Below are 22,638 nucleotides of genomic sequence, written 5' to 3'. Positions count from 1 at the left end.
TCGCAGCAAATTTGATCGATTCAATCACATATTTAAGTATGATTTGATAGCAGGTTTGATCGGCGTTTGATCGCAGGTTTCAAAATTAATCAATAACTGGATAAAACCCGTTTGTATCAACTCTTCAAGGTCACTAGCAGGTTTTTATTCTTTAAGTTCAATCACAAGTCGGATTCTTTTTGCAGATTAGATTTAATCATAAATTCGTTTCTGTCAAAAAAGAAGAAGAAATTCAGAAGCTTAATATTGTTTCGATCTTTGCTTCCCCTAACTGACTAAAATTTTGAGTTGACTAATGATTTTGCAGGCACAGTAAGTTAACAAGTTTTTAAAAGACTTTTAATTATTGATTTTAAGTTATTTATATCCTGTGAACTTCATCAATTATTTACAGTTTATGAGTCTAACAATTTACTTTGATGCTAACCACTTTGTTCTTTATAAAAATTGATTAAACGAGTCATGTTCGAGTTGACTCCTATTATTTGTATCTAGGTTAGGGTTGATCTTTGACTTGAATAAAAATATGGGTTTTGTGTTCCACAATTAAACCCGTCGACCCAACACGAATTACATCCCTATTTCATTATGTACTTATAATGATTTAAATATGTGAGTTCGTTACTAAGAGAATAACTAACTTGTTGCCCGCTTATCCACCTATATATTGTATTTGGATATTTTTATCTAATACATGATGCTCACTAACCTCACTTTCTCTCAGATGTGATAAACTACCAAATTATTTTTCGCTTTTTTTATTTCATTTTAAAGTATAGTTTGATGTGGTTTTTTTAGTTCTCACTAATATGGTTTGATTAAAAAATAAAAAGTTAAAAAATGTAAAAGGTTAGTTAGAAAATAAAAAAAGCAGATTGAAAACATATTAAAGAAAATAACTATAACAGGCTGCTTGAATAAAAGTTTAAGAGAAATTAATTATAAAAGATAATTCAAAATAAAATATTAAATAAAAACATCTATTTTTATAAATACTTTTAAAATCATCTATTTTAGTAAATACTTTCTCCCCACCATCCATTTTAATAAAAAAAACTCAATATAGAAGGCCAATGAGATACAACGTCCAAAGGTAGGATAAAAGTGTACTAAATTGTTGTGTTAATTAACCGACGCACATCTCATTTTCACATGCTACATTAAATAAGAGAGGCCAATAATAATGAAGTCTAGTTTGATGTAAATATTGTTTTCATAGCGTTGATAAGTATGTATCTAGAACCAAAGAAATTGTGTGAAGGCTAACCTATACCCTAACGTGAGTACGTGACTGCTAGATGACCCACACTACACATGAAGACGTACCTGGCTTCATAATTTCTAGGTTTAACATGTCAATGTAAGTAAAAGGTAAGTAACCACTGCTAGAAAAATGACCTTTAATGACGCACATTGCATGTCATTAAAGGGGTAGATGACACGTATATTCGTGTTAAGGAAAGTCATGTCAAGAAAAGTTCATGACACCTATTTGTGTGTCATCTTTTTATGACACCTTTATGACCCGTATTTGCGTGTCATCTTTTTAGGGTAGAAAAAATATATTATTTATAGAATTATTAATTTCCCTATCAAATGACAATTATCATAACACAAAAAAATATTCATATACAGAAAATAATGCATTTCATACAATATTTAATAAAATACTAATATTTCATACAACATTCAAAGTTAACTAATATCAATACATAATTTTAACAACAAACAAACGGTGCCACAAAAGTCCACCAATCTTCACTAATTTTCTTCAATCCCGTTATTCTTCACTTTCATACTTCTTTTGTAATATGTTCATTTGCCAGAATAAGAAATGCATACCTAAAAGCAATGAACTCCATTGAAAAAATTGAGATAAGAATCTAAAGACATTAACAAAAGAATTTAACAATCATATGCTCAATAATAAAGAACTAAATATGCAGTTGTCAGCACTGGCTGGGTACACATTAAACTTAAGTCAGCTCACACCTCCTTACCAGGATACATGAGCTGGCTCACGAGCCTAAACAAATCTACTATCTATATGATATATCACACAAAAACTTATATAGAAACGTTGTTATACATAGAACTATGATAAAAGTAACTACATATTCATATTATGTAATATATAAAAAATAAGAACTAAGGTATTGGAGCAAAAGAACTAACTTATAATATACGGTTTTCTTATTTTTACCTTTAACGCTAATCGTTTTAAATTGTCACACTCAAAATCTCTCTTGCAGTATGCAGAGCGAACCTTAGTAACATATTATTAGCAGAAGAATAAACTTAATAAATAATAATGAACAAGAGCTTTACTTACCTCCAATATTCTCATAGCTATGAAGGTGAAGCATCATGTGAATCCAACAAATCATAAGATAAGACAAATAACAAATAGTTAAAAACTCTCAAATAAATACAACAATATGATAATAACATTTTCTCTAAATAATAAGACTTGACTTAAACTTTATGCACTGTAGTGATTAGGAATGGACTATACTGGTTTTTAAATTTGGAAAATTTGACCGGTTTATAGTTAAATGGGCTAATTTGCGTTATACTTAGCCTATTAACGGGCCAAATGGGTGGTAAAGTTTAAAATTTTAGATGGAAACTGTAATTGTGAAATATGGAAGTTATTGAATACCTAGGGAAGTTATTGAATACCGCTAAAAATGAATAAATGGATACTTGTTTGACCACAATAAGTCAAGTAATTCTAGGAGGAAGAGAACACACCTCAAGCTGTGCAATGACAACCCGGACTTCAACATAGGTTAAGAAATTGTGAAGATTTTGTGCTGCTTTGGATTATGGTGATGCTTCTCCAATCCTATAAAAAGTCAACGTTTAAGAGTCAAAACAATCATATTTTTAAAACAAAAACAAAAAGGTTAACTTCTCTACCTATCAAAAGTCGATAGTTGAGTCAAGTCAAGCGGAACCAAATTTCGGTTCACTCAAGGATGTGCCTGGAGCTTTAAAAAGCCCGGTTACATTGAATTGATAATGATACGCAGGTGCTAAAAGCTACCATATCGCTAGGCATGAGATTGGGACGGTACCGGTACCGAAAATCCCGATCCCGAAAAATGCAAATATATGGTACCGATCCCGATCTCGAAAATAACGGTTCGATACAGGTACCGGTTTTTCGGTATGGTACCGATTTGGTACTGAATTTCCACCACTGTTGTAAAATGACTTCTTTTTAATGGTTCCACAAAATGAGATACTTTTCTCATATGAAAGATAGCTTTGTTATATTAATAATTACCTGAAAATTATGAGTATCATCTGATAGAAGAGGGTATTGCTCCAGATCAAAGAAATTTTGAAGTACTTCTGGTGATGACCAGGATCCAGTCCTTTGGATATCCTGATAAACATACAATTCGGTCAAAGTTCATGGCATGAACCCTAGAAAATGACACAAATCACTCCGAACACAGCACGACCCTGGAAATCGTGTCAGACGTATAACCTGAACACGACAATAATGCTCGCGGGTTGACATGAATATGACCCGTTTAACCCGAACTTTATTTTATTTCGTTTAACCCGAACTAAAATTATGACAAAAAACATATATTGTAAAAACATAAAATTAAAAACAGTTGGATTAAACATGTCAACCCGTCGAATTGACACGAACACGACCCGTTTAGCTAACCTCAAAGGCTCAAAGTGACCCAAACCTGTTTACACAAAACCCAAACCTGGGAATTTCGTGTCAGAAAATCCAAACCAGTTCAAACGAGTTAAAAGTCAGCCCACTAACCTGTGGCAAAGCATCTCGCCTTCTGCCAGCTGCATTAATAACCTGAGCAATTTCAACACGATCAAAGCATCTCGCCTAGACTGTAGCAGCCGAGTACCATAAAAAATCAGCAACATGAACTTCACCATCCCGTCTTATATACTGCGTTTCGGGCCCACAAACACTTTGGATTTCGCGGTACAAACGGCCCTGCATTACATATTTAGACCATTTGAACTCGTTAATTTGAAAGATTTTGGTTTTTATTAATTGTATGTAGACATGTACATGAACCGAACTAGCACACTTTAACTTTAACTAAAGAGACGATCGAAATGACTCACCATATCAGTTAACAAAGCACCTTGACAATTACTTCTGATCATGAGCACTTAAAACTGTTCCACACATGGATACACTTCCTCCACTTCCTGCATTGCCACACTGGATTATTTAAATTTCATCATTAATAATAATAATGATAATAATAATAATATGAAACAAGTCAGCTGCAAATTGGGTGTGAACAGCAGGAAGGAGGCACAGGAGGTGGTGTATGAACGTGGTGTATTTGTTAAGCAAATTGAGTTGGTGAGGGTGATATATGTATAGAGTTATATAAACTGTTAAACTGAATTTGGTATAAAATTTCGGTGCTCAATCGGTACTACCGAAAAAACCGGTACCGATACCGATTTTCCCGATCCCGAATTTTGACAATATTTGGTACCGGTACCGATACCGAATTTGTTCGATTCGGGACTTTCGGTACCGGTACCCTGTACCAAATGCCCATCCCTACATATCGCAACTAAAGCATACATAAACCAAAAATTAAAACCATTGTTGGAACCCGATGTATCAATCTAATAACTATAACTATAACAGATCTCAGATCTGTGTTTAACCGATTAATACGTTTATATAGATCTAGCTCATAATTACCATAGATTCAGTGTTGTAAGTGTTTATATATTATCAGTTTGTATGTATAATATTAATATTGAAGATCGAGAGAGTATTTGGACAACAATTCGATAATTAACTCTCTAAAAACCTTAACTTAAGAGTGAACAGGGTTCACTAAAAATAGAAGACAGGTCTGGTTCGCTAACATCCCATAGCGAACCAGAACCTACTTCGTTACATACAATAAATAAGCGAAACACCCCCTGATTCGTTAACATCTCCTAACGAATCAGGAGGGAATAAGGTTAAGTCTTAGTTCGCTAACATCCCCTAGCGAACTAGACTGTATACATAACGAACTAGATAATACTTAAACAAATTATTACATTAAATATTAAACAAAAGCGTTAACGATAATTACAAAGACTCAAGACGCAAAACCGTGCACTAACAGACACCCCCTCGTCTTGAGCTCTTTGTCTTTAAGTTACTTGAAGCGCTTGGACCGCCAGTCTCTGCAACTATGAATTCCATTTTCATGACAGACACGCACAATGCGTTGGAATTGCATAGCCAGGTCATAATCTTCACGGCGCTCAATCAAAATCTGCTTCTTGTATAGCACATCATTGTCTGTTTCAGATAAATTAACCAACCACATCGGGTCGATTATCTTGATCAGTTCAGTCTCCAGTCCTCGACCAAGAACAATGACGGCCTCGCCTATACGATTGTCATAGTACCATCGGTTGAAAGAGAAACGCATTTGTTGGGGCATCGTCTTCACCGGAACCTGCTTCAATGTCTTTGGCGGTTTAACCTTTAGGACAAGTTTCTTCCAGCTAGTCCTCAGATCAATTTCGTCAATACACTTACGTTTCGGGACCTGAGGCTTAAGGAACTTGAAACCATTATTAACCTCGAATAGTAAGTGTTGATGAAACCACTCAGCTATTCGGTAACCCCCACGATTGATAAACAGACGTCTCGCGAGGGTACGAACACCCCACCGCGGAAAAGTAAGAACATCTATCATCTTTTCGTAATACTGTACACCTTTCTCCCACTTTATTATGCATACTTTAAGCTCAGAATCATACAACCAGGAGACAATATCACCATGTACCTTGGAAACCGTCTTGAAAGAGGTCACTTGATTTTCTTTGACCCATGCAGCAGCAGTGTCTTTCCTTTCTTTATCAACATATCGATACGCGCTAATAATTTTACCCACTTTCTGACGTTTGAACCATCTTTCAATATCATCATCAGTTATTTCTGCAAGTGAGTGAACTGTCCGCTTACATTTTAAGATCTTTTCCAGTTCATCCTCAGTTTCTTTAAATGTTTTCTCATCGAATGCTGGAGCACCTTGATCAACATTAGTGTGTTGAAACAAGTCAGGGTACTCCTGAGCAGTGACATCTTCCACCTCGATATCCTCATCTTCATAAATAAAATCCGTATTCATCTGAATAGACGGATCATCTTCCAAACCTTCCTCATTCACTACTTCAACATCGGGCTCAGTCACTAAAGCATTTAATTGATCATCATTCAGCCCAAGCAGTATAGAAATATGCTCTCGTGTCAGAGACCTGTCGACAAACTCACCTTCCTCTATCTCATCCTTATTCACCATGATTCTAATCACCCCCAATCCATCCATAAATATTACCGTGTCGGCTTCAATCATTTCTATTGGTTTAGCAGCCGAATAATCACGATACACAATAATCTGTTTCTCTGAATCGTCAACAGAACTTGCACCCGCACCAAACGCAGGGTCTTGAGCTTGTTTAGTCTCACCACCAGCACCAGTCTCATCATCATCAGAATCTTCCTCATTATTCTTGATCTTTTTCAAAGCATCATCTTTGCAAGTTAATTGAAGGATCAGATCCTCTTGCTCTTTAATCTTCACCCCCTGAGACTCAACAATCTCACGTAGGGCCTTTGTTTCCTTTTGACAGAAAGAAACATAGCTGACTAGTATCTTCTGATTCTCCATGAGACGTTCTTGATTTAACCGATCAGCAGTCATCTGGTTCTCATATAAATGGAGAAGATTTAAAAGCATTTCTGTCTGTCGATGTGGTGGCATAGCATACAAGGATGGATGAATTGGTTGGATTGGACCTTGAGGCCTTGTAATTCTCATAAATGAGAGATCACTAGGAGGAGGAGGAGGCCTCACAGGTATGGTTGGAGGAGTTGTAGCCACAGTAGCAGTTGGCAATGGTATTTCAGTTAATGCTGACTGAGGTATCATGCCCAATTGCTCATGAGAGACCATCATCGTCGTCAAAGTCATTGCCGGAGTGCTAGTTGTAGTTGGCACGACCGAGCTTTGAGACGTTGGTTGACGAGATGATGGCACACCAATAATTACACCAGCCCCAGTAGACACACGTCTCTTCTTAGATGGCTCATCAGTTGCCACAGCTTTCCCTTTTCTTTTTCTTTCTAATTGAGCCTTAATGGTGGCGGCTAATGCAGCATCAATTGTATCTTGTTGTTCTTTAAGAGCGGCATCACCAGCACCACCATTTCCACCATCATTCCCATCACCACCATCATTTCCATCATCACCATCGTTCCCACCTTCTCCTTCCTCACGCTCGGAATCTGAATCATCATGAATCCAACGATCCTCGAAAGGACATACATAATTAGGATCAACAATATGACCAATCATTCGTTTATCTGCTGGCCTTGCCTTTCGATAGATAGCCATACTACGTACTGTGTCGGCCGTCATATGTTCCATATAAAGCTTATCATTCACCAAGGTTTGATCAATTGCTAGATTTGGTATCAAGTCTTGATAATCAGCTGCAAAAACCGAGGATACATTAAAAACTTCTTCTTCTGGTCCGTCTGCTAAACTTGTTCTGCCAAATGATCGAATACAAGTTCAGAGTAGTTGAATGGCTTGTTGAGGATTAAAGCCACAAAGGCTGATTGAAAACTGAGTCGACATTCATCAAAGCCACCCCGACTGCCACTCATACAGTGAATAAGAACATGGAGAAGATATTTGTATGGTGGACCATTCTTGTTCAACATAGATTTATGAACGTCTCCACCATAACGTACACGAGTAAACAAACCCCTGACCAATTGCCTATCGAATTCACTCGGGTTATCGTCAGTATCAGCAAATCGAAACACACGACGAATTACGTCAACATCAATTGTAATTGGAGTGTCATTGATCGTGGCTCAAATATGCTTCTCTTCCTCCACATACGCAGCAGTATCCCAAAACTTCCTAATGATACTTAGATATACCATAGGTCGAGCAGTGATGGCGTAATGTATCGCTGATCGTCTTAGAAAGGCCAACATATCTCCAAATGTAGCTATATCAGCAATGTCTGAGGCAACATAGGCACAGATGTTGTGCTTTTTGTCAGATGGTAATAAAATAACATCAGCATGCTGCTCCTGAGGAGGTTGCTCTTGTGGTGGTTGTTCTTGAGGTGGTTGATCTTGTGGAGGTTGTTTTGGTGGTGGTTTTTCGTGTTGCCCTTGATCGAAAATTTGTGGATCTTGATGTACTTGATCAGCCATGTTTACTGTATAAGTATAAACAAATATGAGAAGATATAAAATGTATTCAATATATGTCAACTTATTTATAAGTGGTGTATTCATTGTCAATCACTATATGTTTTAAAGTTATTTACGCGTTTAGATGATTGAAATACTTTATAAAATTTATAAATGCATTTTAAAATTAATTACATAATTAAGATTGAATGTTATTCGTTAAATATCCCACTGATTCGTTACTATACAATAACGAATTGTGCGATTCGCTATCAAGTAAATAAACCAACGAAGTAGCCTTAGCGAATTGCTAATCAAACTGACGAACTAAGAATCTAGTTCGTTATAATTTTAACGAATCAACATCTGATTCGTGAACTCCATTCTTCGCTAAGCTAGTTCGTATATGTCCTTAACGAATTGGACACGAAACAATTCTAATTCGCTAAGGGGAACGAATGGTCCATTAAATAGACTTAATCTTTGACTTCTCATAGTCAAGGTCAAAATTAAGATGAACATCAATAGTCAACAGTGTAAACCCAGCATCAATTAGGCCATAACTATCGTTGCATCATCAAGATAATGAGCTTGTTAAACTCGCAATCACACTCGTAAGCCCACGGTGATGAGATTGAGACTCAAAACCTAGGTATACTGAGGTTAAACAAACCAAACATAAACACCGAGAGCATGAATACATAATTAACACAGCAAACGATAATCAAATGTTGATTAAAGTCCACCAAGGGTATCGGAATAGCATTCCGATCACATTAAGTCATAAATAATCAAGTTCACCATAACAAATCATAAATCAAATGGGTTTATACACTCGGAAAACCCTTAAACACAAAAGTTCATAATTTAACCATAAATACACAATCATTTTTGACGAAAAACATATCGCCGTGTTCATCTATACCTGAGAAACCCAAATATATCTTAGAAATATCGAAATGTGAATGTTGAGATTTCAAAAAAAATTTGAATAGGGTGTCTTTAGGGTGAAGGAAGAAGACGAACAGTGAAGGACTGTTCGTGTTTCTTGTCTTTTATAACCTTGCACGCAACCCGAGGTACAATGTGTACGAATTAGGCAATTCGTTTGAATTAAAGTTAACGAATTAGCTCATTCGCTAGTCCAGTTCTTTACATTAAGGTAGCGAATCAATACATGATTTGTTACATTCTCGTAGCGAATTAAGACATGATTCGTGGCATGATTCGTTAAATACGTATAACGAAGTGATGATTCGTTACAGAGTGCGGAAGCGAATTAGGTGAGCGAACTAGAAACCAGTTCGCTAAAGAATCACTTAGTTCGTTATCCATAATTAACGACTTAGTGTTCACGAATTAAACACTTTATTTATTTTTAAATTAAATAATTAAATGAATTAAATAAATGAATTAAATAAATAAAATAAATAATTTTGAATTATCGAGAACCTTTTTATCTCGAAAATTGAATACTTTAAAAACATTTCATTTTTACGAAACCTAACTTAAAATAATATATAAAGAGAGAAAGATAAAATCTTTTTGGTATTTTGTAAAAAAATTTAAAGAATGTATGTACAAAGAAATATCCGAACATTTAAAAATTGAATAATCTTTTTGTGTTTTTCTATGATTTTAATAAAAACAATACATTTTTTTTAACGAATTGCCTCTCTAATTCGTTATAAATAATCATCTCCAATTCGTTATAACAGTTACACGAATGGCCTCCCATTCGTTAAGATTTCACTTCGTTATAACAATTAACGAATCACCTTAATTCGTAATCAATACCTTAACGAATCACCTTCACGAAATAACTTAACGAATTAACTTAATTCGTTATCTTTAACTTAACGAATCAGCTTCACGAATTGCCTTAATTCGCTATGTTTACCTTAGCGAATCTCCTTAACGAACTAATTTAATTCGTTATAAATTACCTTAACGAAGTAACATTTAATTCGTTACAATTACCTTAACGAAATACACCTTAATTCGTTAAATATTCCTTAACGAATTGCAACAGTAGATTCGTTAGACTCCTTAACGAATTAGCTATAGTAACAACGAATCAGGTTGTTGGATCTGAACTGCTCACCGGAAAAACGAAATTCGCCTGAAAAATCAGTTATCTCACCGGAAAACTCAGATCTGGCCGGATTCTGCAAAAACCAAGCATCATCCATGGCAGAATCATCAAACCACCGTAATTATCCACGAAAATCACCACGAAAACTCGGTTTTTCACCACGATTCCAAATCTAACATCCAAATAACTTAACAACCATTGAATCATCATAAACAAAATCAAACCATAACATACTCTTCCATGGTGAATCACTCATTTCACCATAAATTAACACCAAATTACACCAGTAGATTCGTATTCCCTTAACTAACACAAATCTATCATTAATTCGACTTAACAATCATTGAATTAATCCAAATCTGATCAATCCGTGACCATGCTCTTCCATAGCATATCCTTCAATACACCATAACTTAACCTCAAATTACACAGGAAGTTCCCTCTTCCATCAATAAACACAAATTCACACTCAAATCCACCAATAACACACTAATTTACTCCAGATCTAACTAAAACCCGAAGAACACGAAAAATTCAGATTCATACCTTAATCGAAGTATCGAGAGCAGCTCCTGCTTTGATACCAATTGTAGAAACCAGTTATGGATATAGCCGCTAATACGATACATCGATTATGTACAAGATCTAAACGTTAAATTATTACTTTATTGATAAATATGGATGAATACATTATGGTGGATGGAAATAACTTATGGAGAGCATAATCTAGATCTAGATCTCTCTTTAAATATATACACCTACAAATGAGCATGGATATGCGTATTTATAGGCCAAAGCACCAGTTCGTTAACTTATGTCTAATTCGTTATATCTTCATAAACGAATTAGACTCCATTCGTTATGATTCCATAACGAATGATGATAACTTAACGAACCAGCCTCCATTCGTTATATTACATAACAAATGGGCTTATAAACTTAACGAACTAGCCTAGATTACTAACGAATGGACGCATTCGCTATACAATCCATAGCGAATGGCCATTTTACAATAAATAAACAATCTAGACTATGTATACATTATTCGAATGCTACGGACAACAATTTCGTGTACTAACAGACGCCCCCTTTTCCGTAGCTATCGAATAATTTAATCTTGAATATTTTAACTGCAAATCACCAGTCACAAAACCGTGCACTAACAGACACCCCCTTGACTGATGATTTTCGGGCTTGTGCAGACAGACAATCTTTAAATCTTTTCAGCAAACCAACAACTTGTAGCTTCTCATATCAGATCACCCCCTCAATGTGAGCAACTCTTGGAGATCATCCCGATCATCCATTGGCGTATGATATGGTTCAATCTTTTAACAATCAGCAACAAGTCATCAGCTATCCGTCAGCACCGGTAAAGAAAAACATATCTTTACGTTTAACCTTTTCACACTTCTTCATAAACAACTCGATCATTCAACATCTTTCACTTAGGTTTTCCCTCTCTTGATAACGTTTATCCCAAATAACTCTTTGAAGCTCTTCCACATCTCATTCGCAAAGATGCACTAATGTTTGGACATCATAAGATTCTGAGTTCCAACCTCCATTAATAAACCCCAAATGATCAAATTCTTCAATCTAATGACAAGACTTGTATATTCTTCAATAAGATCAACATGTTCGAGAATCGTCCCCCTCAACAGAAGTAATCCGCCGTATACTCATAGCCAACATAGTCAGGATCAAAGTCCCTCAGAAAGAAGTAAACGGACAGACAATCGTATCCCACATAGTCAGGTTTTAATCTTGAACAAATCAATCACCAATCGAAAAACAACTGCAGTCTTGAACTCAGTTAAACGCAGCTTTTCAAACACGAATTACCACCCGAATTGCAGTAATTTTTCAAGAAACCTTGCAAACGTAGGAAGATACAAGTCAAATAATCTCAAATGAAAGTTTTATCTCCCCCTTTTCTTGACAAATTCGGCAAGGTCTTAAATAATCTTCAAGGTTCACAAACAAACACACTCCTTCTTAAATTACACGAGATCTCCCGCTCGGCCAGCCGAAACGCATAAACAGTCAGCCGGAAAATATATTACCAAAATTTGCACAAAGAGTCTCCAATACATTAGGAACATCCTAGAAAAATTTCGAATAAGAAAATTTTTTCGATTTTCACGCTAAAAATTTACCGAAAATTTTTGAAAAATAAATATTATCGCCAAAATTTTCAAGAATTAAAACTCACTTACGAGGAGAATTCAGGAAAAAATTCGCTCACGAAAATTTTTCCCGCCATTTTACTCTTTTTTTTTAAAGAAAAATTCGCCCAAGAAATATTTTAAAGGAAAATATTAAAGAAATAACAGTATTTTTGATTTTTCTGAATTTTCTAATGTTTTTGGATTAAGATTTTTTTAATGTTTTTGGGTTTTATCTATACAAACGAAAAACATAATCTTTTTGTATTTTCTAGATTTTCACCCCCTAAAACCAAAATAAATTTTAAAAGAAAAATGACATAAAATAAAGATAGTCATCCTTGTTTAAGGATATCAGCGAAGGTCTTCAATCCGTTTAAACCAAGCAAAAATTTAAAACGTGTTTTGTCAAAAGCTTTGGTAAACAGATCGGCTTTCTGAAAGTCAGTATGTACTTTCTCAAGGTCAATCAACTTCTTCTCAAAGCAATCCCGTATAAAGTGATATCGAATTTCGATATGTTTTGTTTTCGAATGTTGTACGGGATTCTTTGTGATAGAAATTGCAGCAGAATTATCAATTAGAATAGGAGTAGTAAGAAACTTCAAACCGTAGTCGCGGAGATGTTGTTGTATCCACAGAACCTGGGAACAACAACTCGAGGCTGCAACATACTCAGCTTCGGCGGTTGAAGTGGAGACCGTTGTCTGCTTATTACACTGCCAGGAAACAAGCCGGTTTTCTAAAAATTGACATCCTGCAGTCGTTGATTTGAAGTTGATCTTGCAACCTCCATAGTCCGAGTCTGAATAAGCAGTAAGATCAAAAGTATCATCCTTGGGGTACCACAACCCGATGTCTGGATTTCCCCTCAAATACTGAAGATTCTCTTGACCGCAGCTAGGTGAGTCACTCGTGGACTTGCTTGGTACCTAGCACAAAGACAAACAACAAACATAATATCAGGGCGAGAAGCCGTTAGATACATCAAAGAACCGATCATGGCACGATAGAGGGTAGGGTCAACGGTATCCTCCAATTCATCCGGTAATAAATTGTGACCCACTGGTAGAGGAGTAGAAGGGATTTTTCCGGCAAAGATCTTGAATCGGCTCAAGACGTCGTTCACATACTTAGTCTGACGAATGAAGATTTCGTTAGCAGACTGGTGAACCTGCAGCTCTAAAAAGAAATTTATCTCTCCCATCGAACTAATCTCGAACTTTGTTTGCATGGACTTCTCGAACTCCTTACACAATGTGTCGTTTGTAGACCGAAAAATAATATCACCAACATAAATCTGGACTAGGAGAAGATCATCACCAATAGTTTTATGAAATAAAGTGCAGTCAACTGTCCCTCTTTTGAATCCGTTATCAGTCAGATGGTCGGCAAGCGTGCCATACCAAGCTCTCGGGGCTTGATGTAGACCATATAGGGCCTTGTTTAATCGGTAAACTCGGTCCGGATTATCAGGATCTTCAAAACCAGGTGGTTGTTGGACAAACACCTCTTCGTTTAGTTCACCATTGAGAAAAGCACTCTTAACATCCATTTGATAGACCTTTATATTCTTGTAAGCTGCATATGCCAGGAAATTCGAATCGACTCTAATCTTGCAACTGGAGCATATACCTCTGTGTAATCAATACCCTCTTGCTGATGAAACCCTTGCACCACTAGACGTGCCTTGTTTCTGACAATCACACCTCGATCGTCTTTTTTACACTTAAATACCCACTTAGTCGGAATCGCCTTCTTGACTCTAGCAGGCTTGTATATTAAATCCCAAACACCCAATCGTGCAAATTGCTGTAATTCCTCTTGCATAGCTTCTACCCAAGAAGAATATTCAAGTGCCTTACGAGCCGTCGTTGGCTCAACTTGAGATAGAAAGCAAGTGAATTTAGCAAGATTCACAATTCCCGATGAATGTAAATCAGTGTAAGCACACAATATGTTATTATCACTTGACGAAGCAACTTGATGACGTGTACGAACTCCCACATCAAGCTCTCCAATGATGTTTTCCTGTGGATGATATCCATGAATCTGAAGAGTGGGATTTTCAGGAACAACAACATTATCAAATAAGTTAGTATAATGTTCACCAAGTTCAGGAGATGAAACATTATCACTGTCAAGGTTAATAACTTGACCGTCAGCTTGATCATCATCAGAAGAAGTGGAAACATTATCGATAGCCTCTGGAGAAGCAACTTGAGGTTCCTTAGTTGGAGCATCAGGTTGAGCTGCAACATCATTAGAACTTGAAAATCGTGGAATTGCCAAATGATCTTCAAAGTATGCTTGAACCAGGTCTTCGTCAATGTGTTCAGTTGATGAAGTAAATGACTTAAATAAACTATCGTAGTCAAACATCCAATCGGGACCTTTCCCTTGAGGAGGAGTTGTGTACTTTTGACAGTCCACATGGTACCACTCTTCAACACAACTGGATGTAAAGTTAAATACCCTTTTCTTTGGAGATACATATCCCAAGAAATACCCTTCGATAGCTTGTTCTTCAAATTTACCCGCATCCTTCTTCAACATAGTACAAGGACACCCAAAAGGTTCCAGATATTTTAAATTAGGTTTTTGATTATTCAATAACTCATAGCTTTTCTTTTTGTGTCTTTTAACTGTTAGAACCCGATTAAGAGTATAGCAAGCTGTATTCACCGCCTCATTCCAGAATTGGACGGGAAGCTTAGAATCAGCGAGCATTGTACGTGCATCTTTAATCAAGGTTCGATTCTTTCATTCGGCAACACCATTTTGTTGAGGTACATAAGGTGCACTGTATTCTCGATGAATTCCTTTTTGAACATAAAAGAAATCCAATACAGTGTTTTTGAATTCTGTACCATTATGACGGGAAGCTCAGAATCAGCAAGCATTGTACGTGCATCTTCAATCAAGGTTCGATTCTTTCATTCCGCAACACCATTTTGTTGAGGTACATAAGGTGCACTGTATTCTCGATGAATTCCTTTTTGAACATAAAAGAAATCCAATACAGTGTTTTTGAATTCTGTACCATTATCACTTCGGATTCTCCTCACCTTTTGTTTGTATAGTGATTCGATCTTGGTGATAAGGTTTTGTACCAAAACCGGTGTTTGATCTTTCGAACTCATAAATAACACCCATGAGTATCTCGAATAGTCACCAGTCACCACAAGACAATACCAATCCCCAGAAATACTCGCACGATTCACTAATTCAGAAGGATGTGTCTTCTCTTCTGCTTGCCCTTTTTACATGCAACGCAGTGATCGGATAATTTAAAATTCTTCAACGAGACACATTCCACTAAATCATTAGTCATCAAATAATTCATCTTTCTCACATGTATGTGACCCATTCTACGATGCCATAGAATCGAGTCTTTCTCGGTTGCCTTCGAGACAAAACATGTTTTGATCGATGTGGATATCTTAGAGCTCATGTTCAAGACATAAATATCGTTCGATCGTGGTGATCGCATGACAACCATGTTCTCGGGAATAACGTAACCCGGTTTCAAGATAAGACATTCCTTGTCAGTGAATATCGTTGTGTACTTTTTATCACAAATCTGCGATACACTTAATAAGTTATGATCTACTTTATCACAATAATTTACTTTCTCAAACGTGATGTAACCATTTGAAACTTCACCCTCTTGTGTGATCATGCCCCCAGAATTCCCAGCAAATGCCACATAACCCCCCTTGAATATTCCTCACGTTGGTTAATAGGTCGAGATTCCCAGTGATATGACGAGAACATCCACTATCCATTATCCAGTTTTCACCAGACACAGTCCTGGATGAACCCTACACACAAAATAAAGATGGTTAGTTAAAAAAGGCAGCCCAAGACACCTTTTGATTTTCTCTTTGATCATTAACTTTAACAGAGTTCAAATGTTGTTCAGCCACTTGTGAATAAGTTATTGGTTTCCTAGACTTTCGTCTTAAGTAAGCTGCTTGAACAATGTTTGAATTCGTGTTCCTACAAATTGACTCATGCGGAACAAACTTTGGTTTAACCTGACCATGTGTCTCATTAACATGAATAACTTTCCGTGGATTCACATTAGAGAACATAATATGGGTGTCATCAGTATACGACACAGGTCGTTTCAGAATCTCCTTTACTAGTGGAATTGGTTTAGAGTTGTCATTGATAAAAGGATGAAGATTCTGATAGCTCTTCTGATTACAATCCCTCACAACATGACCAAGTTGACCGCAAAGAAAACAACTTCGCATGTCTACACGATGTTGTTGTGAAGTAGTTGGAATGAATGATGCAGAAGTTTGATGATGACTCACATTCTTGGTCATGCTCTTAGCAAACTCATCAGTTAATTCAGATTTATTTTTCAAGTAAAAATCCAAATTAGAACAATTTGAAAAACTTTTCAATGTGTCTGTCCCAGTTGACTTCACAAAGTTGATTTTCTTAGCTTGTTTTAAAACATGCTTTGCCTTAGTCAATGGGTCAGATGGTACTGATGTTTTCGCTTGAGCATATCGACGTTCAAGATATTGAATCTGTGACGTTTCATTGATAAAGACACTCTCAATAAGTTTAGGTTTAATAATACTTATTGGAATATCTTTTTCTGTGAAAATCGTGTCCATTCCTTTTAATTTAAAAACTCAAACAGGTGAAGGCTTAGAACTAGGAGGATTAACAAACTGCATTAAGTCCTCATCAGAAATATTAGGTTTATCTGACTTCTTTGCCTTTACTGGTTTAGTTTTTACCGGTTCTTCCTTTTTCATGTGAGACTTGAATGAACCATACACAGCTTCCTCAAATTCTTGAGGTTCACAAAGAATATGATTAGAACTTGGGATGTTCTTATTCTTGTGTATGATCTCAGGTTCAAACACGTCCTCGATAATCACTTTGTCATCATTCACAACAAAGACCTTTTTACTTTGAACATGAGGTTTTTGAGGAGCAACCTGGGTCTTAACAGTTTCTATTTTAACTGGTTTTACTGTGTTAACTGGTTTAGATTTTTCAGAAGTCACAGTTTCTTTCTCAATCAAATCCTCTTCTTTTCTAGCAAAAGGATTAACTTTGTAATCATTGTGAAATGGTGGCGGAATTTCAACAAAACCAATACCTTTCTTTGAGTCCTTTTGTTTACCAGATACTTCAATAATTTCATTCAACAGAAAAGAAGAATTTCTAAAATTTCCCAGTTTGTTCTTCAACTCAAGAACCTCATTCTCAAGCTCGGTTATCTTTGAACGATGTTTCAGAATTTCTTGAAACTTTTGGTCATTAATCGTCATTTTCACAGATAACTCAGCTTTGAGATCGTGGTTACTTATCGACAATGCTTCAATCTTTTCTCGAGATCTCATTTGAGATTCAAGAGATTGTCGCTAAGTATCATTTAGAGAAGCAATTTCTCTTACCAGATTATCATTTTTACTTTTCAAAGCTTCTAACTTAGGTTTGTTAGATTCACAATCAACACATTATACTTTAACAGATGAAATAGCAGAGATAGAATGACTAACCTCATTGATTTTGGCCATGCAAGCAAATATTGTTGGAGACTTGTCACAAGAGTCATCAGAATCAGATCCAGAATCATTATTAGAAGACATCTCACTCCCACTTGTATCTTGACAATCTTTGTGTAACCCGAACATAGCTAAATTTGATTGAGCATCATTACATAGTAACCGTTGTGACCACTCATTACCATCTACTAACATTGCTTGTGTTGTAGAAGAGGATGGTTTCTTTTCAGCATCACTACCTCGTGGTGTAGAAGAATTTTGATGTTGACCACGAGAACCAGTGTATTCTTTCTTTGGTTTGTCACATTCCTTTGTGAAATGCCCAAATTCTTGACAATTATAACATTTTACTTTCAATTTGTTAAAGCCCAATTTCTTGTTTAAAGCTGGAAGGTCTTTACCAGTTCTCTACATGAATCTTTTAACCTTACGAACAATCATAGCCATGTTCCACTTTAAATCCATGATTTCCAAATCATCAGGATCTATCTGATCATAGTCATCATCAGTTAAATCACTTGTGCCAATTTTACTACTCACCAAGTTTTCATATGAAGACATGAAAGCTGTCAGAAAAGCAAAGTTTTGCTTAGCTTCCTTCATATTAACACTAGGTGATGAAGCAAATGGATTAGTAGTAGTTGAACTTCCAGAACCACCAGACAATCAAGAATTACCAGCAGAATAGAAACAAACTTTTGGATCATTGAACCTAGTTGATTCTTTTTCACTTGCAGCTTGGGTAAGAAAAGCATTGATTGGAGAAATTGATGAACTAAGAGGCATACTTCCACCATAGAAAGCTGGATCTTGATTTTCCTTGGAAGATTTTTGACACTTAAGATCATATTCTCTAGCTTCGATCTTTTGTAAAAATTCAAGTTCAGTCAAGTCTTCGTTCGAAAAGTAATCATTCTCTTTTAAGACCATGAGTAATGTTGAATAAGAACTTGGAAGAACACTCTTAATAGTGTCAATTTTATCTGTTTCAGAAATTTCCAATTTCATCTTGTCCATTTCAGCAATTAAATGAATAAACCTTGTAATCATCTCTTCAACTGTTTCTCCCTTCAATAGATTAAAGTTTCGAAACTGAAACTTGAGCATTACTTTCTTACTCTCAGCTGTGTTCCCCATACTTCTCATACGAAGATGTTGGAATAGAGAAGCATATCTCTTTATGTTACCCACTTGATGAAAGATATTTTCTGGCAATGCCATAGTGAGAGTGGAATAAGCTTTTGTTTCGATTTCTAAAGCTTTCTTTTCTTCTTGAGAATATTGAGATACAGCTTTAGGAACAAAACCAATAGTATCATCACCAATTAACGGTTCCTTATAAACTTCATCGAGACAATATGAGCAGTCAGGATGAACAGATCCCAAATGTGCACGAAACCGAGGTTCCCATTTGGCAAAGTCACTAAACTTCATCAATCTAGGACCTTTAGAATGTGAACCAATCTTGGTATCAAGTTGCAACATTTGTTGCATCAACATATTTTGAGACGCCAATGCATACATACTGGCCATTTTTGACAAATTTTAAAGTTCAAAGGTGTAACGAATCAAACAACAAATAATGTTTTAATGAACTGTGAACAGTTGTAGCGAACTGTAAACAGTTATAGCGATCTGTGTTCAGTAAAGTAATGAATCAAATCTTAACGAAGTGAAGATTGATCAGACAACGAATCAGAATTGAGTTTAGCGAATCAAATGGTTAACGAATCAACTCAAAACCACGAATCAGATGGTCAACAATCAGTCAACGAACTAGTCAATACTAACGAATTGACTAAGTCAATCACGAATTACAGGCTTAGCGAATTACAGATTTCTTGTAACGAATTAGACAACGAACAGACTATAACGAATAAGCTACAGTTGATTTAGCGAATCAACTATAACGAATCAAGTTGTTATAACCCTTTGTAACAAACTTTGATACCTTATGCCATGTGGCAAAAGTTGTTATGACACAAATCCCAATGTGGACACGTATCACACGAATCTGTTTATCCAATTAACGAATCAGATGACACGAATTAACAACTAACACGAACTGGAAAACGAATCTCTTGAAAGTTATAACGAATCAGCTAATTTAGATAACGAATCAAAGTGAATAATAACACGAATCACCATGAAGATGATAACGAATCAGGTTTATCTTCAAATATTCAAATCTTCAAAGAAGATTTCTAGAAATATGGAAAAATGAATAACACTAAACCCAGAAACCCAGAATATGTAAATCCGTAATACAACCTCAATTCATAACCAAATTGCACAATTAACCTATCAAACAACTCGCAAACCAATCGCGAATCCAAAACACTAATCCTCGATACCAAATACCTCCGATTACTAATCCAATTTACCCACAATACAACCTCTATTTTGGACTTAAACCGAAAACAGTTCCAATCCACTCAAAAACCAAACCAAAACTCAATTCCAACTCACAATTCCTTCCAATACCTTAATCAACCTCAAATTCAGTCCAAATCTCAATTCATCGATAAATTGATTCAAATTGACCCAAAACAGAAAATTAACCAAAACGAAAACTAATTAAACACCAAATCAAGTGTAATTGAGCAACCAACAGCTCTGATACCACTTGTTGGAACCCGATGTATCAATCTAATAACTATAACTATAACAGATCTCAGATTTGTGTTTAACCAATTAATACGTTTATATAGATCTAGCTCATAATTACCATAGATTCAGTGTTGTAAGTGTTTATATATTATCAGTATGTATGTATAATATTAAGATTGAAGGTCGAGAGAGTATTTGGACAACAATTCGATAATTAACTCTCTAAAAACCTTAACTTAAGAGTGAACAGGGTTCACTATAAATAGAAGACAGGTCTGGTTCGCTAACATCCCCTAGCGAACCAGAACCTACTTCGTTACATACAATAAATAAGCGAAACACCCCCTGATTCGTTAACATCTCCTAACGAATCAGGAGGGAATAAGGTTAAGTCTTAGTTCGCTAACATCCCCTAGCGAACTAGACTGTATACATAACGAACTAGATAATACTTAAACAAATTATTACATTAAATATTAAACAAAAACGTTAACGATAATTACAAAGACTCAAGACGCAAAACCGTGCACTAACAACCATTCTTACCATGAACTTGTGGATCAAATCGATAATGGAAGCACCTGCAACATAAATAATAATAATAACAATAATAATAATAATAATAATAATAATAATAATAATAATAATAATAATAATAATTCACCAAGTAGATGCTTTAATATGTTCCAAACAGATAAGTAGCAATTAGTCTAATACAATAAACTGAGATATGTAGGTGCTAGAGCCAGATTTGGAATCAAAGAAATCTAAATCTTAACTGTCAGATGTTCATCTATTAGTTTAAAATTCTGTTAGTTCAAGTTGATGAAGTTATCTTTATATTTTGTTTCTAGCCTCCATTAGTCCACTGTCTCCCAATGTGTTATCCAAAAGGATTGTATAATCCAAACTAGGTAAAAAACTAACAGAATGAATTAATCAGTTAAATATAAACAAAAATTTTGAGCTCATCTCCAGAAAAGCCCTAATGCTAATTGTCTAACCAACTGTTACAGAAAATTAATCAGACAAGTCAACAAATATGATAAACTTCATCAAAAGCATGTGCATTCACTTTCATAATCTTTCAATTCATGTAATTGATAATCGAACATAGAAAACCATAAGCGACGATTCAAACCTTGATTGTTCAATACAGAGGTCATGATCAATGTAGTAGTTGAGATAGACAAGAACTCCATTGAAAATTGTTAACCTGTATGAAAATCACATTGAAAATTGAGAGAGTCACCCTAGGGTTTTGAGCGATGTTCAAAGCAAAGTAATCGAACCAGTTGTTGAGATGAACGGTAAGAAGTACCATATTAAAGAAGTAAAAACCCTAATTTTGCACAGATTGACGGTTAACCTAGGTTTTTGAGCGATGAAGACGATGTTTTTGCAAACACGATTCCAATTTGGATAGAGAGGACTTCGATTTCGAGTGCTAATCGTGAAGAAGCTGTAGAACTTTTGGGAATTTGACAAAGACTAGTGTGGTTAGATCTTCGATTAGGGTTTGTGAGAGAAGAGATAGATCGATAGGATAAAGGGAAAAAGGGAAAACAGGGGTGCAACATGGAAATAAGAATGTGACATTACAAAGATGACAAACATAGGTGTCTCCCGTGTTTTTTTTTCGTCACTGAACGATGACGCACACCTAATTTGTCATTTTCGCGTGTCATTAAAGGTTATTTTTCTAGTAGTGAACGATGTTTGGAGTGAGTAAAAACAAGCATGTCAGAGGTAGTCTTTGTAGGATCAGGCTTCTCTTTTATTAAATCTAATCAATATATAACGTTCTCATTGTACACGGGACAAACTTTAGTATAATAATGTTCGCAAATCCGAATCAGTAAATACATATAAAGTACAATTTTTAACCGATGTCTTTGGGGAAAACTGCAATAGAAACTTTCTGACTCAAGTCTTTCTCGCGTTGAGTATCTTCACCTTTGTCCTTTTTTCCTTGTTTTCGCTAAA

At 35.6% G+C, this 22,638-nt stretch overlaps 1 long non-coding RNA gene across 7 annotated transcripts; it reads right to left on the bottom strand.

Annotated features, from left to right (window-relative positions):
• Nucleotides 1-1,603: 1,603 nt before the first annotated feature.
• LOC143588138 (uncharacterized) lies at nucleotides 1,604-22,255 on the bottom strand. Of its 7 annotated transcripts, XR_013145035.1 has the most exons (6): nucleotides 21,794-22,255; nucleotides 21,199-21,233; nucleotides 4,120-4,219; nucleotides 3,797-3,985; nucleotides 3,293-3,394; nucleotides 1,604-1,842 (listed from the first exon to the last, which is right to left on the bottom strand). It is a non-coding gene; the product is annotated as an uncharacterized LOC143588138 (long non-coding RNA). The 7 variants fall into 7 exon arrangements; XR_013145034.1 differs by having other exon boundaries at nucleotides 3,293-3,985; XR_013145036.1 differs by lacking the exon at nucleotides 1,604-1,842 and having other exon boundaries at nucleotides 3,018-3,985; nucleotides 21,794-21,868; nucleotides 21,945-22,255.
• Between the last annotated feature and the right edge of the window lie 383 nt (nucleotides 22,256-22,638).

Source organism: Bidens hawaiensis, unplaced genomic scaffold, assembly GCF_021521415.1.
Source record: "Bidens hawaiensis isolate Kalapana, Puna unplaced genomic scaffold, B.hawaiensis_p1.1 tig00036020_1, whole genome shotgun sequence".
Classification (NCBI taxonomy): domain Eukaryota; kingdom Viridiplantae; phylum Streptophyta; class Magnoliopsida; order Asterales; family Asteraceae; genus Bidens; species Bidens hawaiensis.
The sequence above is the reverse complement of the archived record's forward strand: the minus strand, read 5'-3'. Positions and strand labels throughout refer to the sequence as shown.